Source organism: Pelodiscus sinensis, chromosome 13 (genome assembly GCF_052426305.1).
Source record: "Pelodiscus sinensis isolate ZL-2025 chromosome 13, ASM5242630v1, whole genome shotgun sequence".
NCBI classification, from domain to species: Eukaryota; Metazoa; Chordata; order Testudines; family Trionychidae; genus Pelodiscus; species Pelodiscus sinensis.
Window position 1 is genome coordinate 26,368,535 of NC_143064.1, and position 25,555 is coordinate 26,394,089.

The following is a 25,555-nucleotide window of genomic DNA, read 5'->3' on the forward strand; positions in this document are numbered from 1 at the left end:
TTAATCAAGGGGCTTCAGGAGAGCTTCCACCCCGAGGAGCCCGCAGAGCCAGCCCAGTCCTCCCCATCGGGGGCTCGTACTCCATTCCTCCCTCACCTCCTTCCACTTACCCCTCCCTAGCCCCCCTTCCTGATGTACAAAATAAAGGACACGTGTGTTCAAAAATGGAAACTCTCTTTATTGAACAAAACTCGGGGAGACTGGGAAAAGGAGGTGGGAGAGGGGAGGGCAACTAAAATGATCAGGGGTTTGGAACAGGTCCCATATGAAGAGAGGCTAAAGAGACTGGGACTTCTCAGCTTAGAAAAGAGGAGACTGAGGGGTGGGATATGATAGAGGTCTATAAAAGCAGGAGTGGCGTGGAGAGGGTGCATAAAGAAAAGTTCTTCATTAGTTCCCATAATAGAAGGACTAGAGGACACCAAATGAAATGAATGGGTAGCAGGCTTCAAACTAATAACAGAAAGTTCTTCTTCACAAAGCAAATAGTCAACCTGTGGAACTCCTTGCTGCAGGAGGCTGTGAAGGCTACAACTAGAACAGAGTTTAAGGAAAAGTGAGATAAAGTCATGGAAGTTGGATCCATGCAGTGGTATTAGCCAGGGGGTAGAAATGGTGTCCCTGGCCTCTGTTTGTGGAAGGCTGGAGATGGAAGGCACGAGACAAATGGCTTGGTCATTGTTTTGGTCCATCCCCTAGTGTTGGCCACTGTCGACAGAAAGGCTATTGGGCTAGATGGACCTTTGGTCTGACCCAGTACAGCCATTCTAAGCTCAGAGCTCAGGGTCGGGGGTCTCACTGGACCACCCTGATTTTCATGCACACCTGCTCCTGGGTGGCCAGGCTGGCAGCTATCCTGCCCTAGACGGCCACTTTCCTGTGCCTAGTGCGGAGGTCGTGGATGAGGTCCACGATGTCCACACTAGACCAGGCGGGCGCCCGCCTCTTGCGGACTTGTGCAGGCTCCCGGGAGCTGCCAGCCTGCTCCCGAGAAGAGGCGGAGGGCTGGGTGGCCCGAGCCGTGCCAGGTGCAGGGTCTGCTGGCTGGGTGCTGGCAGGCTTGCACCTGGCACGGGCACCGTAGCCAGCCCGTGCCCCTTTAAGAGGTCCGGGGCCGGGAGGGGGGCAGACGAGTTTCCCTGGTGGTGCCCAGAGTGGCCACCAGGGAAAGCTGGGGAGGGCTAGCCTCCCACTAGTTCGAATTAAGTGGCCACACAGCCCTTAATTCGAACTGCTTAATTCAAACCAGGAATTAGTCCTCGTAGAATGAGGTTTACTTAGTTCGAATTAAGCGCTCTGCTAGTTCGAATTAAGTTCGAACTAGCGGTTTGTATGTGTAGCGCCTATCAAAGTTAATTCGAACTAACGTTTGTTAGTTCGAATTAACTTTGTAGTGTAGACATACCCTTAGTCTATAAGGTGCCACGGACTCCTCGCCACTTTTGCAAATTCTTGGAGTGGCCTCTGAAACAGGGTGGACCTCATTGCCACTGGCACCTCCTATTTGTCACTCAGTGAATCAACTCTTTGGTGCTGAAGCGCCCCTTTAAACTGTAGTCACTCCCATTGTTATCTTTTTTTCTCAACTGCTATATTAAGACCCATGTCCCTCCTGTACCATGGAGTCCTCCCTGTTTCTGGATACTGCCCTACCACAGTGCCCCCACATTCTGGGGTCCTCTCTCTCTGGGAGCCCCCAGGTCCCCCCATGTCCATCTTGCCTCAGTGAACCTACTGCCAGTCTTCATGTAGATAGCCCCTGCCTATATAGTTTCTATAGTACACTGATTTTACTTAACTACAGGCAGTCCCCGGGTTACGTACCAGATAGGGACTATAGGTTTGTTCTTAAGTTGAATTTGTATGTAAGTCGGAACTGGCTCCAGATTCAGCCGCTGCTGCTGAAACTGACCAGGGGCTCACTACAGGAAGCTGGAGGCAGAATTGCTCTGCCCCCAGCTTCCTGGAATCAGCCACTGATCAGTTTCAACAGCCGCTGAGTCTCGAGCCTGGGACAGAACAGCTGGGCTGCCAGGTAGGTCCCTGCAGGACCAACTCGGCAGCACCCCAGCTGCTCTACCCCAGGGTCCACAACAAAAGCCTGGTCTGCTGGGGGGGGGGGGGGGCGCGCAGCTAGTGCGCCCCCCCCCCCCCCCCCAGCAGACCAGGGACACAGGGAGCAAAGCCGCAGTGGCGGCGGAGTCCCGCGCCTCCCCGGCTTTGCCAGAGCAAAGCCTCAGAGGCGGGGGACCCCTCCTCCTCCCCGGCTTTGCTCCAGGTGTCCCTGGTCTGCTGGAGACGGTCCCCAGCAGACCAGGGGCACCCGGAGCAGCTTTTCTCGCCCCGGAGGTCGAGGTGGTGGGACCGCTGTGCTTTGGGCGGTCCCGCTGTCTGCGAGCTCCGGGGCGAGAGAGCCCCGTTCGTAAGTGCGGATCCGACATAAGTCGGATCCGCGTAACTTGGGGACTGCCTGTATTAATACCAGGAGTGTACCATATTCATAGGGGAGTTGTATAAATACATATTTTTAGTTTCTTTTTTATAATCATCTGTTTCATAGATAAATGGAATATTTCATTTTCCAGGGATGTTGGTCTGGCACCATTCACATATATTAGATTGACACACATCTTGAGAGGCAGAAAAAATACCATTTTTTAAAACAAGTCATTTGGGAGTGGTTAGTGAAGTTACTATTTAGACAAAAATAAACATGAAAAAATCTTCTATAAACAGTACTTTGATGTTAGCTGTGAATTTATTTTTGAAAGTTATTCTGGTTTCATTGGGATGCCACCAGAGTTTGACACTTTCATTATATACCCTATAACTGTAAATTTTTTCTGTGCTTCTGGGGTGCAAAAGGCAAGTTTCAACATGAAGCGCTAAGTTTTGTTTATTGTCCTAAAGACAAGATCAGATCCCAACCAGAACTAATGAAAAGCTCTGACCACTGTAGACGAACAAAGTTAATCTTCAGATTAATGGCATATATTATCATTTGACCCTTGTCCTCTAGAAATCTGTGTCCTATAGAAAGGAGTTGAGAGGGTAGAGTTGAAAATGTTAATATGGAACATTTGGCAACAATGTATGCATAATACTGAGTCTGCCTCAGAAAATATAATGCATCTCACATATTTAACTTTCATTAAGTAATGACTTATGGTGAGTGAAACAAAATGAAAAATTTTCACATTTTTGGTAAATGCTGTGTTTCTTTTAATTATCTTGATGACATCAATTTGTAAAAAAGCAAGACTTGTGATACAACTTTTACCTGATGTTATAATCTATGCAGAACTTAAAACAAAAAGACTCCATTCATACAGGCAGGAGTTATAATATTTGAAAATGTCCTAGCTATTAAGCCAGGCCTGGGCAAAATATGGCCCGCAGACCGGATCCAGCCAGTCAAGCCACCGGATCCGGCCTGTGGAGGCAGTGGGGAGCCTGAGGCAGGCTCCCCTGCAGCCCCGCACAGCGTGCAGAAACGCAGCTACTGGGGCTCCATTTCTGTTTTGAAACTGGAGGGGAGAGGGGAAGTTTTAGGAGCCATCCCGCCTCCAGCACGTTCCTATTGGCCGGTTTCTGGCAGAAACCAACCAATGGGAGCTACTTGTTGGAATAACAGGAATAACGGGCAGCTAAGAAGAATCACACCCCCTCTCCCGGACTTAGTTATTCATGAAGCACATGGCCAGGCAAGCAGGCAGGCTGTCTGGGAAACATTTTAAGCTCTGCAGACAGGCAGGCTAGTTTGGCAGCTGACAAGTAAGTCTCTTGGCCACAGCCTGCTTCTGGCACCCTAGCCCTTTCCTGTCCCCCACTCAACATACCAAAACCCTCTGTCCCCCTCTTACACCCATACCCCCTCCCGGATCTGGCACCCCAATCTCCCGCCCCAGATCACAATCTCGTCCTATCCTAGGTCACATCCCAAACCCCTGCACTCCAGTCCCCTGCCCTAGATCACAACCGCCTGCTTCATCCCAACTCATACCTAGACTCCAGTCTCCCTCCTGTACCCCAGTCCCTTACCCCAAGCTCCCTTTTGCACCCAATCTCCATTCTAGACCCCGCATTTCCTCCATTAATATCATGGAAGAGTGCGGCCTTTGACCACTTTCCAAAATCTTGGAGTGGTCCCCCGGCAAAAATTATTGCCCACCACTGTATTAAGCATTACTACATAATGAAAATCTTCTACTGAGAGTAGTTTGTATGAAGGTTTGCACAGAGTGCTGAGTCTTTGAACTATTCATGTGTATGCTTGGTATCTGAATTATAAAAGTCTTCAAAATTTTGGAAGAAGTTCCTTGATTTTAGTCAATGCAGGTTAGACAAAGACAATTCAGTGATCGAGAATTTTGAATGTACACATCAGTTATTTAAATATTTATATTTCAAACTATGTGCTACTGCATGCAAACTCATTTAACCCAATATTATTAAAATATGTTAGGATGTCTTTTATTTGGTGATGAACAATCCCTACAGTACCCTCTTATGGTTCATTTTCCATCTAATCTAACAAAAAGAAAAGAAAAATGAAAGTATACTAACAAACAATGGGAAAATAGATAACCATTGCACAGCTTGCTAGTTTGTATAGTGATATATTGATACAAATCTGAGCCCATTAAAATCAATGAAAAGAAACTGACTGACTTAATGTATTTTGTGTCAGATCATTTTCAAGGTACTAATTAACAGAAGAATCTAGATCACTACTTCTCATATGCTTTTATACTGTACTTTTGGTTGGTTTGGTTTGGTATTCAGGTGGCTGTTGGCACACTGTGACATACAGGAAATGAAACTGCCCTTAAATTCTATTATTCTGTGCTTATCCTTGGAACTGCCTCAAACTTCTCAGCATTTTTCTCTCCTTTGTCATTTCTCTCTTTAAAACTCACTTCTGTCATAGAGAGTTCCAACACTGATCAAGCGATGTTTTGCATTTTCTTAAGTTTGAATTACTGTCACGTGTATTAAACTTTTCTAAATTGAATTTTAAGCTCTTTGTGTATTTAAGCATTCTGTAAAATGCTATGAATGGTATGTTACTCTATTACAGGCTAGGCTTATATTATTATCTACAGGCAGTCTTGGATTTATGATATAATTGGTTCCTGAAAATTGGGTCAAAACATTATAATTTGTAACCACATTATACTCTATTGCAGGAATAAGCATTGTAAAGTCAAAACCAATGGTCATAATTCCAATTACTAGTTTTATTTCAGAAATATTGTAAAGTCAAGGACTGTCTCTACTGTTAAAATTGACAGATGCATTCCATTTATAAGAGGTATATCAAACTTCAACCATTTGGGCTGAAATTTTCCATGGCAGGTGTCTCAGTGCTTCCCTCCTTCTCATTTTGCTTCCCAGACACAGGCAATATGGAGGATGAAGCTGCCCAGTTTGAATTCAGAAGGAACAAGAAATGGACCAGTTTGGGCATGGGAGGTAGAAAATTGGTGTAAAGTGCTGAGAGTGCAACTGGAATTGGGAGGATAGACTTAGGAGTTGTGATAGAAAATTTGGGACTAGTAATTGAGGTGGGGAGGAGAGTCTGGGACCGAGAACTTTCTGTTGCTATTGCCTACTGTGCTAGCTCAAATGCCAGAGGTCTGAGTGGTAGAACTAGATTGCTGGCAGTTAAAATTAAAAAGGTCATACAGTAGTTTTTAAACTGAGAACTGGGGAAAGCTGAAAGGTGCAGAAGAACATGTGGAGTAGGGGTTGGGGTGCTTACATCAGGGGAGCTCCTTGAAAGAGGCCCACTTGTGTCTGCAGTTCCTAGGTGGAAGGGCCAGGGGGCACTGTGTGGTGTCCTTTCCTTCTGGCATCTCTCCCACACCTCCCACTGGTTGCACTTCCTGGCCAATGGGAGCTGCAGAGCTAGTGCTCGTGGTGGGGACAGCATGCAGAGCCCCTCAGGCGTTTCCTCCCACTAGGAGCTCAAGAATACACCAGCTGCTTCCAGAGAGCTGTGTTTGGAGCGTGCCAGTCCTGCCAACACAACTTCCCCCCAGGGGGCTCCTGTGCTGCATGCTGCCATCTGCCTTGCTCCCCAGCACCAACAGGACTCCTGGGCCACCCCACCAGTATCCATGGTGTCCCTGGACCGCCTTCAAGAGCTCCCTCAGCCTAGCTTTTAGTCATGGGTGTATACTATAAGTGATAGACTGGTGACGGGCCATGAATTTTTATTTATTACCTGTGACCAGTCTATGACTTTTACTAAAAAGTCTGACTGAAAAATTCAAAAAATTACTATATATCAGTATACTTACATTATTACTTAGCAGCATCATGTCCACCACTTTTTTCACTATTTCAACTAAATTTTATTTGACTCGTTTCATGATTTGGTATTGTAGTGTCAAAATTGTCACTTGTCTCAAAATGGCAGTTACACTTTTAAATTGTTATTTTAGTCATTTAAAAAAGTACACCAGCAAAACCATGTAATTATAATTAGTAACCACTAGTCTGTGCATATGGTACATTGTAATTTTGAAGTGACGGTTATGTTTTTGTGCCTCATCACTGTGAATGATTGTAATAATACCAATAACAAAATGATTTTTCATCTTTCGCTACTGCTATTGTTTCTATGATTTTTTTTTAAAATTTTATTTTACAATAATCCATGAACATGCTATCACAGTGATGGGCAATCTAGGCTAGTGAGCGGGCCTCATGACTGACTTTCCTTCATCTTGACGGGCAGAAAAATTGTTATAACCAAGTCCTTCTCCCTAGATAGAGTAATTTTGCTAACTGCGCTTGTGTACCTACAGTTTGAAGGGTATGCTGAACTCTAGCAATGCTTTGATTGAATGCAGAGGGAGTACACAGCTCTGATAGTCAGTGTTGTGTGTTGTCAGCACGTACATCACTTCATGTACCCTCCTTGCTTTATGTGCATGCCACTTTAGAAATATCAGAAGGAAAAACTGTATGAGGCCGGAAACCAGCAGAATCTGGCAACCTTATGCATGAACAATGGTAAACAAAATGTCTTGTGGACCATACACAGAACACCAATGGGTGGCATGTGACCATGGGTTGCCCACCACTGGGCTAGCATATACTTGTGGCAGGAACTTAACAGTTCCATTAATTCATGATTATCCTTTTTTATTCTAGTTGTTGTATAATGGTAGGCATAATGGTCTGAGGCTGATGTTGCTTCAGATTAGCCTTATTCCTCAGAAAGATGTTTGAAAGACCTGTGTGCAGGAAAGAATGTACAGAGGATGACCTATGTTAATAGGAAATCAGTGAGATAAAGAATGAAATGGGAAAGTAAAGGTAAATTGTGATGTGCACATTGAAACCTGAAAACTTGTAATAATTTTTTGTTAATGTCAGACAAACCATTATTTTATTTAATCCTAGTGAAGGAATTTGTTTCACATAGTATAAGAAATATATAAACATTAAAAATACATAGGATTTATTGTATTCTTGACATGCATAGTAATCTGCAGTTTTATAACTGTTTTATTTTCTCAGTATTCCATTTTTTCTTCAGTTAATTAGTTTCCTTACGTCTCAGATAAAGCTAAATTATCATTTAGTTATTCAGTTATTTTTTTTACTGAATATACCTCAAAAATATATTGGTAAAATATAAAGACCCTAAAATGTAATACTATTCAGTGAACTCTCTCTTGGTTCATAATCCAGATGAGATAAAGTCCTCAGAGAATTCTTAAGGCATTTTTCAGTCCTGTGTTTCAGAATCTTCAATGATGGAAAAGTAGAAAGAGTATATTAATTAGGTGAACTCCCAGTAGTGATAAAAATGATGAAACAGGAACTTTTTTCACTTAAACTGCTGCCATTTCAGTAGGTTTCTGTTCCTTGTAATCTCTTTGCTTACATGTTAGGTGCCTGATCAAAAGCTCAATTAAGTCAGTGGAAAGTCTCTTGTTGAATTCTGTGGGCTTTGACTAAGTCCTAAGACAAAAATAATTTTTAAAACTTAAAAAAAAATCACCATAATGAATTCAGTGTCTTGGTGATACTGATTTTTTTCTTTTAGGATATATTGTCTGGCAGCACTCAGGATAAATGTTTTTATAGGATATTTGCCATTGTGCTGTGTTAGATGTTGCCAGATACTTTTCAAAAACTATTTCAAACTACTATATTGTTCTTATAATATGGTAACCCAATTACAGTATGTTATTACTGAACCGATATTTTCTCTCTGTTTTATCACTACATAAATTGTATTGACACTTGCAGCTCAGTACTGTATGAACAAAATACAGGTACTTTTGAAACACTTGTACTCTGAATCATGTTATCATCTCTACCAGTTAGTCGTGACTCTGATGAAAAGAAGTGGTTAGCTAAAGAGGCCTGGTTGCTAAGCAATAAGCATCAGAGGCTGAGACTCTTAAAGTTACATTACATGGTTTTCTTTCTATGAGTAATAGTTGTGCTTTCATATTAGAAATCCACAACAATCATGTAGCTCGGCTATTTTTCTTAAATTAGTGCTCATACCTGGATATCACAGGAAAAAAGTGTCCCTGTTTATGCTCTACTATATGAGCTCTTCTTTCTGTTCATCTGCAGTTCCTCCACCTCCCCAGCTTGTTATTTATACTGGTAAATATTGAACCATTTTCAGGTATTTAATTATTTTTCTCTTCCTTTGCATAAGTAGAGTCCAAATTCTAAAAGTATAATTTGGATGCCTATTAATAATCCTGTAGTGCAGCTCCCCTGACTTTAAGTATACAGTGGAAGCAACAGCAACAAAAGGAAAAGTAATCTGAAAGTAGCAATCCCAAGTCCATGAAAGGAGATTCTCCATTAAAACCACTTATGCAGAAAAAAGTTGGAGTGAAATATAAAGTCAGTTAGGTTGGGCTTAGTTGGAGCCAGTGGAGAATGCAAATTCCTAAGTTCTGGGCTCTCCATTGAATGTCACCTCCAAATGTTACCTACTTCCCCAAATTAGAATCTGAAGATCTGTAAACATTCTGGATGGAATACGGTACAGAATATCTATATATGTGTTCCTTCTGATTGCCAAACTTACAAGGAAGAATCCACTGGCTTATGAGGGAGCTTCTCCTATACAGAGGAGCACATTCTTCACCTTTTTACCCTTTTTTTTCCAGAGGCAGTTAAAATTCCTGTTTATTGTCCCCTACCAAAGCTATAATTTATTTATTGAGAGATAATCAGAATGGTGTGTAGCAGAAGAATGCCATTTGTCTGCAGTTTTCTCATTTATTCTGCTCAAAGGATAACATTCCCATACCAGGAAAGGTAGATCTTACCACTGTGCATTAACTTTATGCAAGGATTCCACAGTGTTTCACTCTTGGCCTCATTCTTTTCTTTTGTACCCAGTTTCTGGGAACCCATCTTCAGTACCAAAGGTATTGTGGGAGGCACCAAACCTTGGTCAGAGGCAAGGCTGGTAGAGCGTGTGGTGCACTGGCCACTGAAACCAACACCCGGGTCATGGAGGACTGACAAGAATCTCCACCTTATGGCCTAACTGCTCCACGGTGAAATACAGAGAAATAGTAATTCTCGATGGCAGTTCAGCAGGTTCTCTTGGGAAGCTACATACAGGCGACCTGGCAGGCATATGTGGACAAGTGAACTAGATTTTCAGTGTGGACTGAGCAGAGAGGTCTCACCCCAGGAGAGGTTCCTATTCAGGCCATCCTTGATTATCTTCTCTCCTTTAAAGGAAGAAGGTCTGATGCTTGTGTCCATCAGAGTGCACCTGGCAGTGATCTCTGCCTTCCAAACATAAGGCTAGTCTGTGTCTTCACATGACACGATGATCAGATTTCCAAGGGGTTGTGAGCAACTCCTTCCACATGGATGGCCTCACATTCCCCAGTGGTACTATAATCTGATCCTCTCCAGATTTACCAGACTGCCCTTTGAGCCCAAGGCCATGTGCTCCCTACTGCACCTATCCTGGACAGCAGCTTTCCTGGTGACATTTACATTGTCTATCTTAATTTGATTCAAACCTACATCCTGTCTTTCTTACATAGTTTCCTAAACGTTCAGCCATCACTTTAATCACTTCCATTGTACTTAGATCTTCCCTCTCCCAGGGTATGTCTACACTACCACCCTAGTTCGAACTAGGGTGGTTAATATAGGCAACCGAAGTTGCAAATGAAGCCCGGGATTTAAATATCCCGGGCTTCATTTGCATCTTGCCGGGCGCTGCCATTTTTAAAGCCCCGGTAGTTCAGACTCCGTGCCCGCGGCTACACGAGGAGTAACGGTAGTTCGGATTAGAGAGCCTAATCCGAACTACCTACTCCGTGCCGCGTGTAGCCGTGGGCACGGAGTCCGAACTACCAGGGCTTTAAAAATGGTGGCGCCCGGCAAGATGCAAATGAAGCCCGGGATATTTAAATCCCGGGCTTCCTTTGCAACTTCGGTTGCCTACATTAACCACCCTAGTTCGAACTAGGGTGGTAGTGTAGACATACCCCCTGATATGTGAGCTTCTAATCTTAGAGTTCTTTTTTCCCAAGACCCATATATTCAGGCCATGTCTAAATCATGCTGTTGCTATGTGCTGCATGGGGCCAGCGGGGGACTCAAGTAGTCCCCAGCGGGGGACCCCATGGTCCCTGCGGCATTTCAGAGTGGCAGTGCCACATGGAACCTGGGATCAGCTGGGGACTCTGAGTCCCCAGCTGACCCCAGACTCCATGCGGCGCTGCCACTTTGAAATGCCATTGGGAGCCCAGCGTCAGGCTCCACGCAGCGTTTCAAAGTGGCAGTGCCACATGCTGCCTGGTGTCAGTGGGGGAATTCCCAGCTGACTCCAGGCTCCACATGGCACTGCCACTTTGATGCAGCCCCGCCTCTTCCTCCCCTTGCTGTCTTTCTGATAGAGGCAGCAAGGGGGAGAGGGGAAGCGACTAGTTGTTCACATCCCTAATATGTGTTCCATCTGTTGCCCGACCACAGTTAGGGAATCCCATCGCGGCAAAGCTATGCACTATGATATTCATGTTTCCCAGTCACAACCCTCTGTAGCTGAATGATATTGATCGCCTTGGTTGCTTGTATAATAGTGGCCCCCACTGTAGATTTCCTTACTCTAAACTGCTTCCCAACTGACTGGTAGCTGTGTGGTGTTGCAAGCTTCTGCAAGTCAATTGCCATGCACTTCTCCACAGTAAGAGTGGGTCTCATTCTGGTATTCTTGCCCTTCGGGGCAGGGGAAAGCCATTTGCAAAGTTCCAAGAAAGTGGCCTTGCGCATTCAGAAATTTTGCAGCCACTGGAGATTGTCTCGTGTGCAACACAATGGGACCCCATGAGTGCATGCTTGTGTCATAGCACCAGAACTGGCATTCTGCTGTGTCAGTAGGATCAGATGCCAGCTGCAGTTCCATTTTGTTTAATGTAAAGGCTTATCTGCATAATGTATGCATGGGACCCCAAGATGGAGAAGATTCCTTCTTCTCATCCTCTTCGTCCTTTTCCTGGAGTGCCATGCTAATGCTCTTGAAATACTGCTCCATTGGGCGCATCAAGGTAGACATTCCCATCACAGTGGTTTGATGTCGATCCATGCTCATGCTGCTATGGCATCTGCATGGACAACTAAGGCTAAAAAGGACACAAAAAGACTTTTCTCATTTAAAGGGTAGGGAGCAGACAAGCACATTATGGGATGCAGATGACATGAACCCATAACCACCTGCTGCACAGTTTTGGTTCCAGAATTCACTGGGAGCATAACCCAGAATGCAAAGCAGCACAGGCATTGTGGGATAGCTACTAACAGTGCATTGCTCTCAAAATAGATGGCAGCCTTCCGAAGGGGATGTGCTACTTCTAACTACGTTGAATTTTTCCCTGCAGTGGGGACACAGACCTTCGACTTTGCAAAATCGGTTGACCAGAAATTGACCATAATAAATTCGACCTCATACCGTAGTGTAGATGTGGCCTCAGACTTGACACAAGCCAGAAGGCTGAATTCCATTACCCACATCTTCATTTCAGGAGCTAGTATTATCCAAAATTATTCAGACCAACCCACACATACACAGAGGAAGACAGATTGTAATATTAGAATGGAAATATAAAAGTAGAAAGGCATAATTAAAATGGAATGATTTTCCTAGTACAGACTTCTACAACTAAAATGTATTATAAGTAGAAAAGTGTGTTGAAGATTATGCATTTCAGAAGCATCATTTGTCAACAGTTATGGTAGTTGGATTTTTTATTTATGGTGAGTAGAAGGGAGAAGAAATATTAAAACACCATCTCCTCTACTGAACTTTATGCTTTTTCTGATCTATATAAACTTAGTGATGTCCTATTTAACAAGCTGGATTTTAGTGGTATTTATAGGTATGACACACACAACCACTACAACATGCCAATGTTCCAGTCTATCAAGCTATTTTTCAAAAAATAAAAATAAAATAAATATCCCCAAAAGAACAAAAATCCATAAAATGTTATAAACTAGTATGGTAAAAAATACACATTAATGAGGGTGTGATATCTAAATCTCACAATAATACATTTATCGTATATTATAATATATACCAATACCGATATAAATAGTACACTCCTAGCCGTGACGTAAGTACATAATATATTGCTTTCTCTGTGATTTCCAACAGCTGTTGATTCAAGGTGGACTCCTTTAGGCAAATCACTATCAGAGGACAGTGCGGTCTCATAACTATCTCTAAAAGGTGCAATTTTGGACATTTTTCTTAGGCTCACATGTGTGGTTGGCTCCAAGACTGCAGGTGGGAGGGTCTCAAGGCTTCTGACTTGCGGGAATTCCAGGGCTCAGGGCTTTATACCTGGGAGGAGCACTGGGTCTTGCAGCTTCAGCCCTGTGGATCTGCTCCTCATTTCTGCCTCATAGGAGGGTGCTAGGGCTTCAGTCTCACAGCTCCATTTGCAGCTGTAGCCTCATATGTAGTTCTGGGGCTCAGGGCTCTCCATGGCTGCACTACCACTTTCAGCAGGGTGGTGGCATAGGACTCTGGGCTTTAGCAATGGAAGAGAGCACGAGGGCTGAAACTGATACTCCTCCCAGAAGTAAAGCCCCAGCACCCCCACAGGGCTTCAAGCTGGTACTCCCCTCATATCTCTCCCCATTTGCTGTGGTTTTTTTTGTTTCCTTTGCTGTCTGATTACTTCTGTTCCACATGGTATCCAGTGGACTGGTTAGTTCATAACTCTGGTGTTCATGTGTTAGAGTTTTTTTCTGTAATTAATTGTTTATTTTTAGAGGACTATGTGGCATACATGCAGTTGTAATGTTTTACATGAGTAAACATTACATCTTCCGTCTTTATATATTTGTTGTATACACATTTTTAATATTTATGTGTGTGATGGCCCTAAACTTTGAATAGTCCCAAATGAGACAGACTTCATTTGATAAATCTGAGTTGGTGTCTCAAGTCACTGTCACTTAGCAATATCATTGAGGAAAAATAAACCTTTATTCAGTACTATCTGGCATATATTACACAAACATAGATATTAGAAATGTTTTCAGACATGGAATACTGAATTATGATGGAATTATATGTATCATTTTACAACTAAGCACGTGAGAGAGGCTAAATTGTACATTTAAAAATACTGCAGCTCTCATTCCTCCTTTTTCCCCTCTGATCTTAGTGTCCATCTTTAAAAAAGGGAAGGAGAATCCGGTGAGCTACAGACCATTCAGCCTTACCTCAATCCCCAGAAAAATCATGGAGCAGGTCTTCAAGGAATCCATTTTGAAGCACTTGGAGGAGAAGAAGGTGATCAGAAGCAGTCAACGTGGATTCACCAAGGGCAAGTCATGCTTGATCAACCTGATTGCCTTCTATGAGATAACCTGTTCTTTGGCAGTGGGGAAAGTGGTGGACATGATATACCTTAACTTTAGCAAAGCTTTTGAAATGATCTCCTGCAATATTCTTGCCAGAAAGTTAAAGAAATATAGATTGGATGAATAGATTATAAGGTCGGTGGAAAACTGGCTGGGGTGTTATGTTCAATGGGTAGCGATCAACGGTTCGATGTCTAGTTGGCAACTGGTAGTAAGTGGAGAACACTAGGGGTTAGTATTGGGCCAGTTTTGTTAAACATCTTCATTATTATCTGGATTATGGGATGGATTGCACCCTCAGCAAGTTGGCAGATGACATTAAGCTGAGGAGGGGGAGAGGTAGATGTGCTGGAGGATCCTGAGTGCCTAGCCAATTTGGAGGATTGGGCCTTAAGAAATCCGGTTCAACAAGAAGTGCAGAGACCTGCACTTTGGATGGAAGAATCTCCTGCACTGTTCTAGGCTGGAGACCAGCTGACTAAGCATCAGTTCTGCAGAAAAGGACCTGGGGATTACAGTGAACGAAAAGCTGGATATGAGTCAACAGTGTGCCCTTGTTGCCAAGAAGGCTTACAGCAGCGGTTCCCAAACTTTTCGACATCATGCCCCCTTTTTGATTTTTGAAAAACCCTGCCCCCCCCAAAATAGCAAAACTTGTTGAGCAAAAAAAAGGAACTGACTGGGGCAGCAAAACTTGATGGGGGGGCTGAGTTGCCTAACTCCTCCCCTTCAATTTCTTCACGCCCCCCCCCCCCCAGTTTGAGAACCCGTGGCTTATAGCATATTGGAAGGCATTTTTGGGAGCATTGCCATCAGATCGAGGCAAATGATTCTTCTTCTGGTAGGCACTGGTGAGGTCACATCTGTCTAGTTTTGGCCTCCCACCCGAATACAGAAAGGATGTGGACAAATTGGAGAGAGTCCAGCAGAGGGCAATGAATATGATTAGGGAGCTGGGACACATGACTTTGAGGAGAGGCTGAAGGAACTGAGCTTATTTAGATTGCAGAAGAGAATGAGGGTGGATTTGATAGCAGTCTTCAACTACTTGAAGGGGTATTCCAAAGAGGATGGAGCTACTCTGTTCTCATTTGTGGCAGATGACAAAACAAGAAGTAATGGTCTCAAGTTGCAGTGGGGAATGCTTGATATTTGGAAAAATTGTTTCACTGGAATTGTAGTGGAATGTCCATCCTTAGAGTTTTTAAGCCCCTGCTTGACAAAGTGGCTGGCTTGATTTAGTTGAGGGTGGCCCAGCTTCAAGCAGGGATTGGATTAGATGAATTCCAGAAATCTCTTCCAATCCTAATTTTATCAGTATTTTGTGTATTGCTCTTTGTCACAAATGAAATGTATAGATTGTATCAGTGAGTTACCACAGAAATTAAGCACTGTAATTTTTTCATGATCAAGAATTCATTGTGTCAGCCACATATTGTATGTGTGTATTATGTCTCTTCAGATCTCTATGCTTTGTAATGGTTATTTTGGTGAAAATCACATGCAGCTAATTTTACCAAAAGGAAAACACAAAAACTGATCCGTGTCAAAGAACTATTAGACATCTTCACTTGCTATATAATTGCTAAAAATATATAATAATTTGTTGATATTGGTCTGTTTGTTTTGGTGGCCTAAGTAGTATTACTTGTAGATGGGATATACTTGGCATGTTTAGGGGCTGATTGTGGGCAGCAGGTGAACCCCTGGCTTGAGGCTAGCCTCAGCTCTGACCCTTCTGCCTGAGGCTCCACCTTTTTCACACTTACTAGATCCCAGCCCCCACTGTGAATAAGAACATAAGAATGGCCATACTAGGTCAGACCAAAGGTCCATCCAGCCCAGTATCCTGTCTGACTACAGTGGCCAATGCCAGGTGCCCCAGAGGGAGTGAACTGAATAGGTAATGATCTAGCGATCTCTCTCCTGCCATCCATCTCCACCCTCTGACAAACAGAGGCTAGGGACACTATTCCTTACCTATCCTGGCTAATAGCCATTAATGGACTTAACCTCCATGAATTTATCTAGTTCTCTTTTAAACTCTGTTATAGTCCTAGCCTTCACAACCTTCTCAGGCAAGGAGTTCCACAGGTTGGCTGTGCGCTGTATGAAGAAGAACTTCCTTTTATTTGTTTAAAACCTGCTGCCCGTTAATTTCATTTGGTGGCCCCTAGTTCTTCTTCGAGGAGTTCCCGTGGGTGCTCCACAGAAGGTGCTGGGCTTGCCCCGGTGCCGCAGGACGGAGACTTTTCATAGCGGTAGTCCAGCACATGCGCGGGGAGCGTCTCGCAGCTTTCGCACCCTTTCGTGCTGCTAGGTCCGGTCTGAGCCAGTTCCTCTCCACCGCCTCAGGCTGCAGACAGAGCAACCCTCTTCTCCTGACTATCTTCGCTTGAGACGTTTTCAGGCTTGTCTTGGTTCAATATTAGTTTATTTTTCCTCTTTCCCAGTTCAAACTTGTTATCCTCCTGTTCTTTAAAAAAAAAAAAAATTCTCTTGTTCATAGTTTTACGTTTAATTCCATTTACAGTTATATAATTGTTCTTACCTGTTTATAAGCTTCAGTTTTTCTTTTTTGTTACTACAAACTTTTGAAAAGAAAAGAAGGAAGGGTTGTAAAGGAGGTAAGAGTCCCTCATTGGGACCAAGTGACGCAGCTTACAATGCCAGGTTCCCCGGCATTCAAAAAATGCGACCGACGCAGAGAGGCCATGCCAGCTTCAGATGGTCATGCTTCGTGCATCCGCTGTCTAGGAGAGAGCCATGTCCCGCAGAAGTGCTCTCTTTGTTCTAAGTTAACAGGTAGAGCGAGGCATGAAAGAGAAATGAAACTGAGAATGATATCATTTGGGGGCGAAATGTCACCTGGTGTCACTGCCTCGTCAGGAGAGGATGAGGAAGGATCCTCGGGTGACTCCTGTGGCTGATGTGGTTCGTAGAATGCATGCTGCTCTCCCTCAGCTTGAGGTGGAGGAAGTGGAGGTGAATGAGGAAGATGCACAGAAGGAGATGGTCCCACGGGAGAGTATCTATAAAAGGAGTTCCGTATTCTTGATCTGGATGGTGATCTAGAAGATCGATAGTAAGCTCGGTGATAACTATACCGACAACTGCCTGATAAAGGCTACATCCTCAGTATAGGCAAGCAAGATGCTGGCATTCGCAATACAGGCCTTCCATTCTCTAGGGCTTCTTGTAAACAATGACAAGTCAATGTTATCCCCCACTCAAGACTTAGAGTTCATTGGGGCAAGGTTAGATTCAAAGAGAGCGAGAGCACTCTTACCTACCGTACGATTCCACGTCATACAATCCCTGATAAATGCCTGCACATCCAACAGCAACAGTCAGGTGCTTGTACTCCTCAAACTTATGGGGCACATGGCGGCAACTACGTTCGTTGTCCAGAATGCCAGACTTCATTTTCAGGCCTTGCAACACAGGCTGGCCACTATCTACAATCACACCTCTCACGACATTCACCGATCAGTTACCATTCCGCACAGCGTCCTCTCCTCTCTTGCTTGGTGGACGATAGACAAGTACCTACTGTCCGGAGTGCCCTTCCGTCCACAGCTTCCGACCAGCCTAATTACTACAGACGCTCCTCTTTTCGGTTGGGGATCACACATGAATGGAATCTCCATGCAAGGCCATTGGACGCCTCACAAGTTGTTGCTCCATATAAATCGACTGGAGCTCAGGGCCGTATTCAACGCATGCAGACACTTCCACAATCACATTCACAACTCCATGGTGAAGATCCTAACGGACAATGTGGCCACAATGTTTTATATCAACCCTCAGGGGGGAGTTCGATCATGATCCCTCTGTGTTGAGGCGGTCTGATTTTGGAATTGGTGCATCACCAACGGCATCACTCTTGTGGCATCATATTTACCTGGCATAAACAACATAACAGTGGATTCCCTCAGCAGGAATTTTGCTCCGGATCACGAATGGGAGCTCCACCGCAGACCCCTCCACTTCCTCTTTCGTGAATGGGGTGTACCATCGACCGACCTCATTGCCACACACACCAACAGGAAGTGTATCCAGTACTGCTCCAGGGTGGGACTCGGTCGCCATTCCCTAGGGGACGCATTCTAATCAACTGGAACGGGCCATTGATGTATGCATTCCCGCCAATACCTTTGATTCCCAGGGTGTTGCAGAAGATCAAAGCAGATCAGGCCACAGTGATACTAATAGCTCCTGCATGGCCCAGACAACATTGGTATCCCCAGCTATTACAACTGTCACGTTACCCATCCTACCAACTACCACTCTTTCCAACTCTGCTCACTCAGGACCACGGTCGTCTTCTGCACCCACAACTTCACACGTTACGTACCTCAGCCTGGTTCCTAGCTGGTTGAATGAGTCGGCGGCACAGTGCTCTGCAGCTATTAGAAATATTCTCACACACAGCAGACGAACTAGTACCAAAACTTCATATCCTGCAAAGTGGTCCAGATTTAGGATCTGGTGCTCCGATCGATGTATGGACCCTTCACTTAACCCCATACATTCTATACTGCATTGCATCTCGAACTTACAACAAACGGGCCTCGCTCTGGCATCATTCAGAGTACATCTCGCGGCAATCTCAGCCTTCCACCAGCCCACTGAAGGCTTTTCAATATTTGCACATTCACTTACAAAGTGATTCCTGAAAAGGTTAGCAAATTTGAACCCACCATTGCGTACCCCACCACCACTTTGGGATCTGGATTGGTATTGCGAACTTTGACTGCTCCACCATTCGAACCGCTTGCCACAATACCTTTACAAGTCCTCACTCAGAAAGTGGTTTTTCTACTAGCAATCACATCAGCATGCAGGGTCAGTGAGCTGTCAGCGTTGATGGCCATTCCTTCGTACATGATCTTCCAAAGAGGCTGTGTTATCCTCAGGCACCATCATGCCTTCATACCTAAGGTCTGTTCTGACTTCCATGTCAATGAGCCCATAGTGTTACCAGCGTTCTTCCCTAAGCCACACTCTTCACCTAAAGAGGCAGCTTTCCATACATTAGATGTGCGCAGGGCACTAGCCTTTTACATCGACTGTACCAGACCCTTTAGGAAATCAGACAGGCTTCTACTGTCCCTAGCACAACGCTCTAAGGATTAACCCATTTCTGCTCAGAGGATGGCTAACATTGTAAATTTCATATCTCACTGCTACTCGATTCGGGGAATTCCTCTCCCTGCACGTCCTAAAGCACATTCCACACTGGCAATAACATCTTTCACTGCCTTCCTCACAGACATTTGTAGATCAGCCACGTGGGCATCCTACTGTACGTTTGTGGACCATTATGCTATTCAACAAAGGTGGCTGTCAGATAAGTCTATAACCGCTGCAGTCCTCTCTTCAGCTAATCGATAGAGGTCTTGTATCCCATCTCCTTAGCGCTGGAGGGGGTGGGGGAGGGAGACTGCTGTGCAGACACCTTCTGTGGAGCACCCACGGGGACTCCTTGAAGAAGAAAGCGAAGTTACTCACCTTGGTGCAGTAACTGTCATTCTTCGAGATGGTCCCCGTGGGTGCTCCACTACCCGCCCTCCTCCCCGCTTCGGAGTCTGTGTCCGTTTCTTGTGTTATAGATACTAAGGCAGATACGAGGAACTCGCTCAGACCAGACTGAGCAGCGCGAAAGAGCGTGAAAGCCGTGAGACGCTCCCTGCACATGTGCAGTCCGGCTGGACTACCACTATGAAAAGTCTCCGTCCTGCAGCACCGGGGCAAGCCCAGCACCTTCTGTGGAGCACCCACGGGGACCATCTCGAAGAACGACAGTTACTGCACCAAGGTGAGTAACTTTGCTTTCTTATATTATGGGAACAAGTAAATAACTTTTCCTCCTACGTCAAGTAGTGTCCCTGTGGGTGCTCCACTGAAGGTGTCGGGCTTTTCCTGGTGCTGCAACTCGGAAAGTTTTCTGTAGCAGTAGCCCCGCTGGACCACCCATGCGCAGATGCTGCCTCGCACCATTCACGCCCTTTTGCAGAGTGTGGTCTGGCCCAGCCAGTTCCTCCTAACCGTCCACAGACGCAGACGGAATCTGGACGAGCTCCTCCTTTGTTCTGAGGAGAAACACAAAAAGACTAAAAAGATATAAAGTATTGTTATTCGTTCCAGTTTAGTCCCTTACCAGTAGTCATAGTTCTAGTTTATATAGTTTTCTTTAAAAAAAAAAGAAGTTCATGTATATAGGTATTTAGAGTTTCAACAGTTCAACGCTGACAATTTAACAAAAAAACAACCCTTATTCTTAAGACAGGTCTATGTAGCACTTTAAAGACTAACAAGATGGTTTAATAGGTGATGAGCTTTCGTGAGCCAGACCCACTTCCTCTTAAGAGAGACTGTGCCTGACAGACTCCTCCAGTGCCACCATGCCCGGTTCCCCCGGCTTCAAGAAGTGCACGACATGCCGAGATGCCATGCCTGTGTCAGACGGCCATTCGTGCTGTGTCAAGTGCCTTGGGGGGAAGGTCATATCCCTAAAAGTGCATGCACTCCTCCAAATTAACCGCCTGCACTAACCGCCTGCACTAGGTGGGATAGAGAGATGTGGCTGAAAATGCTGCTTTTTAATAGAGCGTTACAGCCACCGGCCACGGAGCAGCCCGCGTAAGTCCCATGAGAAGAGGAATTCCGCTCCTTCCAGGAGAGTCAGTGCGGGCGATGCACCGGGCACCTCGAGTCTGCCACTGAGGCATGCTTACCTGCAGGACAGGCAAGAGCCGTAGCACATGGGCTCCAAGCCCCGCCATTTTGACTGACCTGGCACTGACGGTCCACGTGGCCCCGCAACCAGAATCGGCACTAGCGGCGGCACCGAGAGAGCCTCATGCTATTTCAAGACTGCCCGCCTCGGCGCCGATACCTCCAGCACCGAAACGATCGGTGCCGACAGCACTGCATCAACAACTGTCAGCGCCAGTGGCACCACATCAACAGCCATCGGTGCCGACATCCTCGGCACCAACGCCAGCATAGTTGCTGGCACCGGTGATAACGGCGGCCCCGACATCACCAACACCAATACTGTTAACTCTATTTCGCCTTCGGGAGATGTTGGAACCGAGAGATTTTTACCCCCGCACCGACTAGCCCTTTGGGCATGGCTCCACCTCCTTCGCGTGCCTCTTCAACACCTACCAAGGCACAGCAAAAGTCTAGACACGTATGCACACTGACACCGAGCCCTGAGATAGCTATCTTCTCTCCTCCAGCTTCTTATCGTTCAGGAAGCCATCGACATGGGCATGACACTCCCCCTCGAGAGCGGCATCTAAGATCTCCACGTCGATCCCATTTACCACAGCGTTCCTATCAATGCTACCGCTCCCGCTCACCTTCGCACTATACAGCGTGATCAAGGTCACCCAGATTTCCAACTCCTTCTCAGTACTCTCGGCACTATAGGAGTGCAAGTACCTATTCCCCAAGGCACTCCCGTCTCACATATCGTCACAGCCGCCATTACACCTACTACTGGTGTGAATATCCACGCTCACATAGCACAGTTTACTCCACTTACAGATCGCTGAGGCGCAAACAATCACAGTCTCCGCAGTGCCTGGCCCAGGATATCCCACCTTTTCGGTAAGCTCCTCCAACGCCCACAGCTGATGTGCCCTCAATCTCTAGTCAACAGGAGAAGGATGATAATCTGCAGCACATGGACTCCCCCATGGATCAGTTATCCTCTTCACCAGATGATGCGGTATTTCAGAGTGATTCTTTCCCTACAGACGACTATAAGCAGTTCCAGGAACTCTTTAAGTTCACGCCCAGGAATTGCAGACCACGGATATACCGCAGAAACAGCACTGCCTGCTAAAAAAAATCTTCAGCTGTCTCAAAAATCCAAGCTGGCGCTCCCCTTTGACAAGGCCATCCTGGAGATTGCCAACAACATCTGGCAAATGCCAGCCTCTACGCTGCCCACGAACAAGTGGGTTGCTGATCAGAAATATTTTGTATCGTCTAAGGATACGGAGTTCCTGTTTACGCACCCTCAGCTCAATTCCATCGTCATGGATGCCGCACAACAGAGAGCAAAGACCGCAGAGGGTAGAAACACGACCACTGATAAGGACGTGAAATGCTTGGATCTGTTGGGCAGAAAAATTTATTCCTCTGCCACAGCAACCCTCAGGATGGCTAATTATGTGGCTCTCCTCGCTAATCATGATTTTGACAATTATACCAAGCTGGTCTCTCTCCTGGAATACTTACCTGAGACTAAGAGGCAGATCTTGAAGGCTGTAGTGCAGGAGGGCTACACAGCAGCCTGCACTGCACTACAAATCACCCTCGATATTGCTGACATGGCTTCTAGGACCACAGCAACATCAGTGGTCATGCACTGTGCCTCTTGGCTCCACCTGGCATCTGTCCCAAAGGACCTTCAATCAAAAGTGGAGGACTTACCTTTTGATCGTCAATTGCAGGACAGTTGCATGAGGGAGATTGTGAGGGGACGACGACAAACTAATCCCTATTGGTAGGAGGATGGTGGGAAAAGTACTTAAAGGGGGGGTCACATGACATTTTTTACTTGTGGTCATGTGTCCCTCTTGCCCCAAGAGTGTTCCCTCCAGAGGTGTGGCCAATGGGGATCAGGGGTGTAGTTAACAGGGGTCAGGGTGTGGCTAATGGGGGTCAAAGTACATTTAAAAAAAATATTTGGGTGTACACCCTTATGAAATGTGCTGCGCACGCCTATGGTCAGGATATACTATTCCTTTCATTTCATGACCACCAAACGTACCTCCTTCCCTATCTCTTTTCAGGGGCCCTTCCCACAGGCACCTAATATGACAAGAAGTCAACATTCTTCTACAAAAGGGTACCATGGAACAAGTACCTCCTCGATTCAGGGGGAAAAGTTTCTACTCCTGATATTTCCTGACCCAGAAGAAAACCGGAGATTTGAGACTCATCTTGGATCTATTAAAACTCAACTAATTCCTAAAATCTGAGAAGTCCAAGATGGTTCCTATGGGAACAATACGTCCAGCATTGAATCAAAGGAACTGGTTTTCATCTCTTGAATTATAAGACGCATACTTTCACATAACCATTCACTTGGCTCACCGGAAATTTCTATGATTCAGAGTAGGACAAGAGCATTTTCAATACAGTGTGCTACCTTTTGGTCTATCTACTGCATGAGTTTTCTCCAAAACCCTAGCACTGATAGCTGCACATCAGTGCAAAGAGGGTATAATGTTTTTTCCTCATCTAGGCGACAGTCTAATTAAAGGACTATCCCTTTGACACACAATGGACGCTATCCAAAACATTGTCACACTATTCCATGTGTTAGGCCTCCAAATAAATAAATGGAAATCAGTAGTAAGACTGGAACAACAATTGGACTTCATTGGAGCATATCTTGATGTTATAGCAGCCAAAGTATCACTACCCCTGATAAGATTCACAAATTTCATATCAGAAATAAAAATTAGTACACAAGCTATTCCTCTGCGTAGGAAAGATTAAAAAGTATGGCAAAAGACCTCCTTGGCTTAACCAGGAGATCTTGCATGATCTAAAAATAGAAAAGGAGTCCTATTAAAAAGTGGAAACTAGGACAGATTACAAAGAATGAATATAAGCAAACAATACAGGTATGCAGGGGTAAGATTAGAAAGGCAAAGGCACAAAACAAGCTCAAACTAGCTTCAGCCATAAAGGGAAACAAGAAGTCATTCTATAAATATATTAGAAGCAAGAGGAAGACCAAGGACAGGGTAGGCCCACCGTTCAGTGAGGAGGGAGAAACAGTAACAGGAAACTTGAAAATGGCAGAGATGCTTAATGGCTTCTTTGTTTCTGTTTTCACTGAGAAGTCTGATGAAGCAATGCCTCACATAGTGAATGCTAGTTGGAAGGGTGTAGGTTTAGAAGAGAAAATAAAAAAAGAACAAGTTAAAAATCACTTAGAAAAGTTAGATGTCTGCAAGTCACCAGGGCCTGGTGAAATGCATCTTAGAATACTCAAGGAGCTGATAGAGGAGGTATCTGAGCCTTTAGCTATCGTCTTTGAAAAATCATGGAAGACGGGAGAGATTCCAGAAGACTAGAAAAGGGCAAATATAGTGCCCATCTATAAAAAGGGAAATAAGAACAACCCAGAAAACTACAGACCAGTGAGCTTAAGTTCTGTGCCAGGAAAGATAATGGAGCAAGTAATTAAGGAATTCATCTGCAAACTCCTGGAAGATAAGGTGATAGGTAACAGCCAGCATGGATTTGTAAATAAAAAATCATGTCAGACCAATCTAATAGCTTTCTTTGATAGGATAACGAGTCTTGTGGACAAGGGAGAAGCGGTGGATGTGGTATACCTAGACTTTAGTAAGGCATTTGATATGGTCTCGCATTATATTCTTATCAATAAACTAGGCAGATACAACTTAGATGTGGCTACTCTAAGGTGGATGCATAACTGGTTGGATAACCAACCTCAGAGTGTAGTTATTAATGGTTCACAATCCTGCTGGAAAGATATAACAAGCGGGGTTCCGCAGGGCTTTGTTTTGGGACTGGTTCTGTTCAACATCTTCATCAACGATTTAGATATTGGCATAGAGAGTATGATATATTAAGTTTGCAGATGATACAAAGCTGGGAGGGGTTGCAACAACTTTGGAGGATAGAGTTATAATTCAAAATGATCTGGATAAACTAGAGAAATGGTCTGAGGTAAATAGGATGACGTTTAATAAGGAGAAATGCAAAGTACTCCACTTGGGAAGGAACAATAAGTCTCTCACATACAGAATGGGAAGCGACAGTCTAGGAAGGAGTACTGCAGAAAGGGATCTAGGGGTCATAGTGGACCACAAACTAAATATGAGTCAACAGTGTGATGCTGTTGCAAAAAAAGCAAACATGATTCTGGGATGCATTAACAGGAATGTTGTGAGCAAGGCATGAGAAGTCATTCTTCCGCTGTACTCCGCACTAATTAGGCCTCAGTTGCAGTATTGTGTCCAGTTCTGGGCACCACATTTCAAGAAAGATGTGGAGAAATTGGAGAAAGTCCAAAGAAGAGCAACAAGAATGATTAAAGGTGTAGAGAACATGACCTATGAAGAAAGGAAAAGACTGAGAAGGGACATGATAGTGGTTTTCAGGTATCTAAAAGGGTGTCACAATGAGGGGGGAGACAAATTGTTCTCCTTGGCCTCTGAGGATAGGATAAGAAGCAATTGGGTTAAACTACAGCAAGGGAGGTTTATGTTGGATGTTAGGAAAAACTTCCTTCCTGTCAGGGTGGTTAAACACTGGAATAAGTTGCCTAGGGAGGTTGTGGAATCTCCATCTCTGGAGTTATTTAAGAGCAGGTTGGCTAGACATCTATCAGGGATGGTCTAGATCATGGGTTCCCAAAGTGGGGGGGGCGTGAAGAAATTCCAGGGGGGGGGGGCGTGAGGTGACCCGGCTCTCCCCCTCAAAGTTTTTATGCTGTTTTTGTTTTTCGTCCCCGCTTAGTTCCTTTTTTTTTTTTCCTCAACAAGTTTTGCTGCTGGGGGGAGGAGGGGAGGCCGTGAGAGTTTCTCAAAAATAAGAAAGGGGGTATGAAGCCGAAAGTTTGGGAACCACTGGTCTAGATGGTACTGGGTCCTGC

General features: G+C 44.8%; 1 protein-coding gene across 2 annotated transcripts in view; it reads left to right on the top strand.

The window, feature by feature from the left end:
* Window positions 1-25,555, top strand: part of ZC3H12B (zinc finger CCCH-type containing 12B) — a 116,588-nt gene that overhangs the window by 27,828 nt on the left and 63,205 nt on the right. For both annotated transcript variants that reach the window (XM_075940830.2, XM_075940829.2), the window contains exon 2: window positions 13,695-13,856. The gene's annotated coding sequence lies outside the window, so the exon portion shown is untranslated. The remainder of the gene's footprint in view (window positions 1-13,694; window positions 13,857-25,555) is intronic.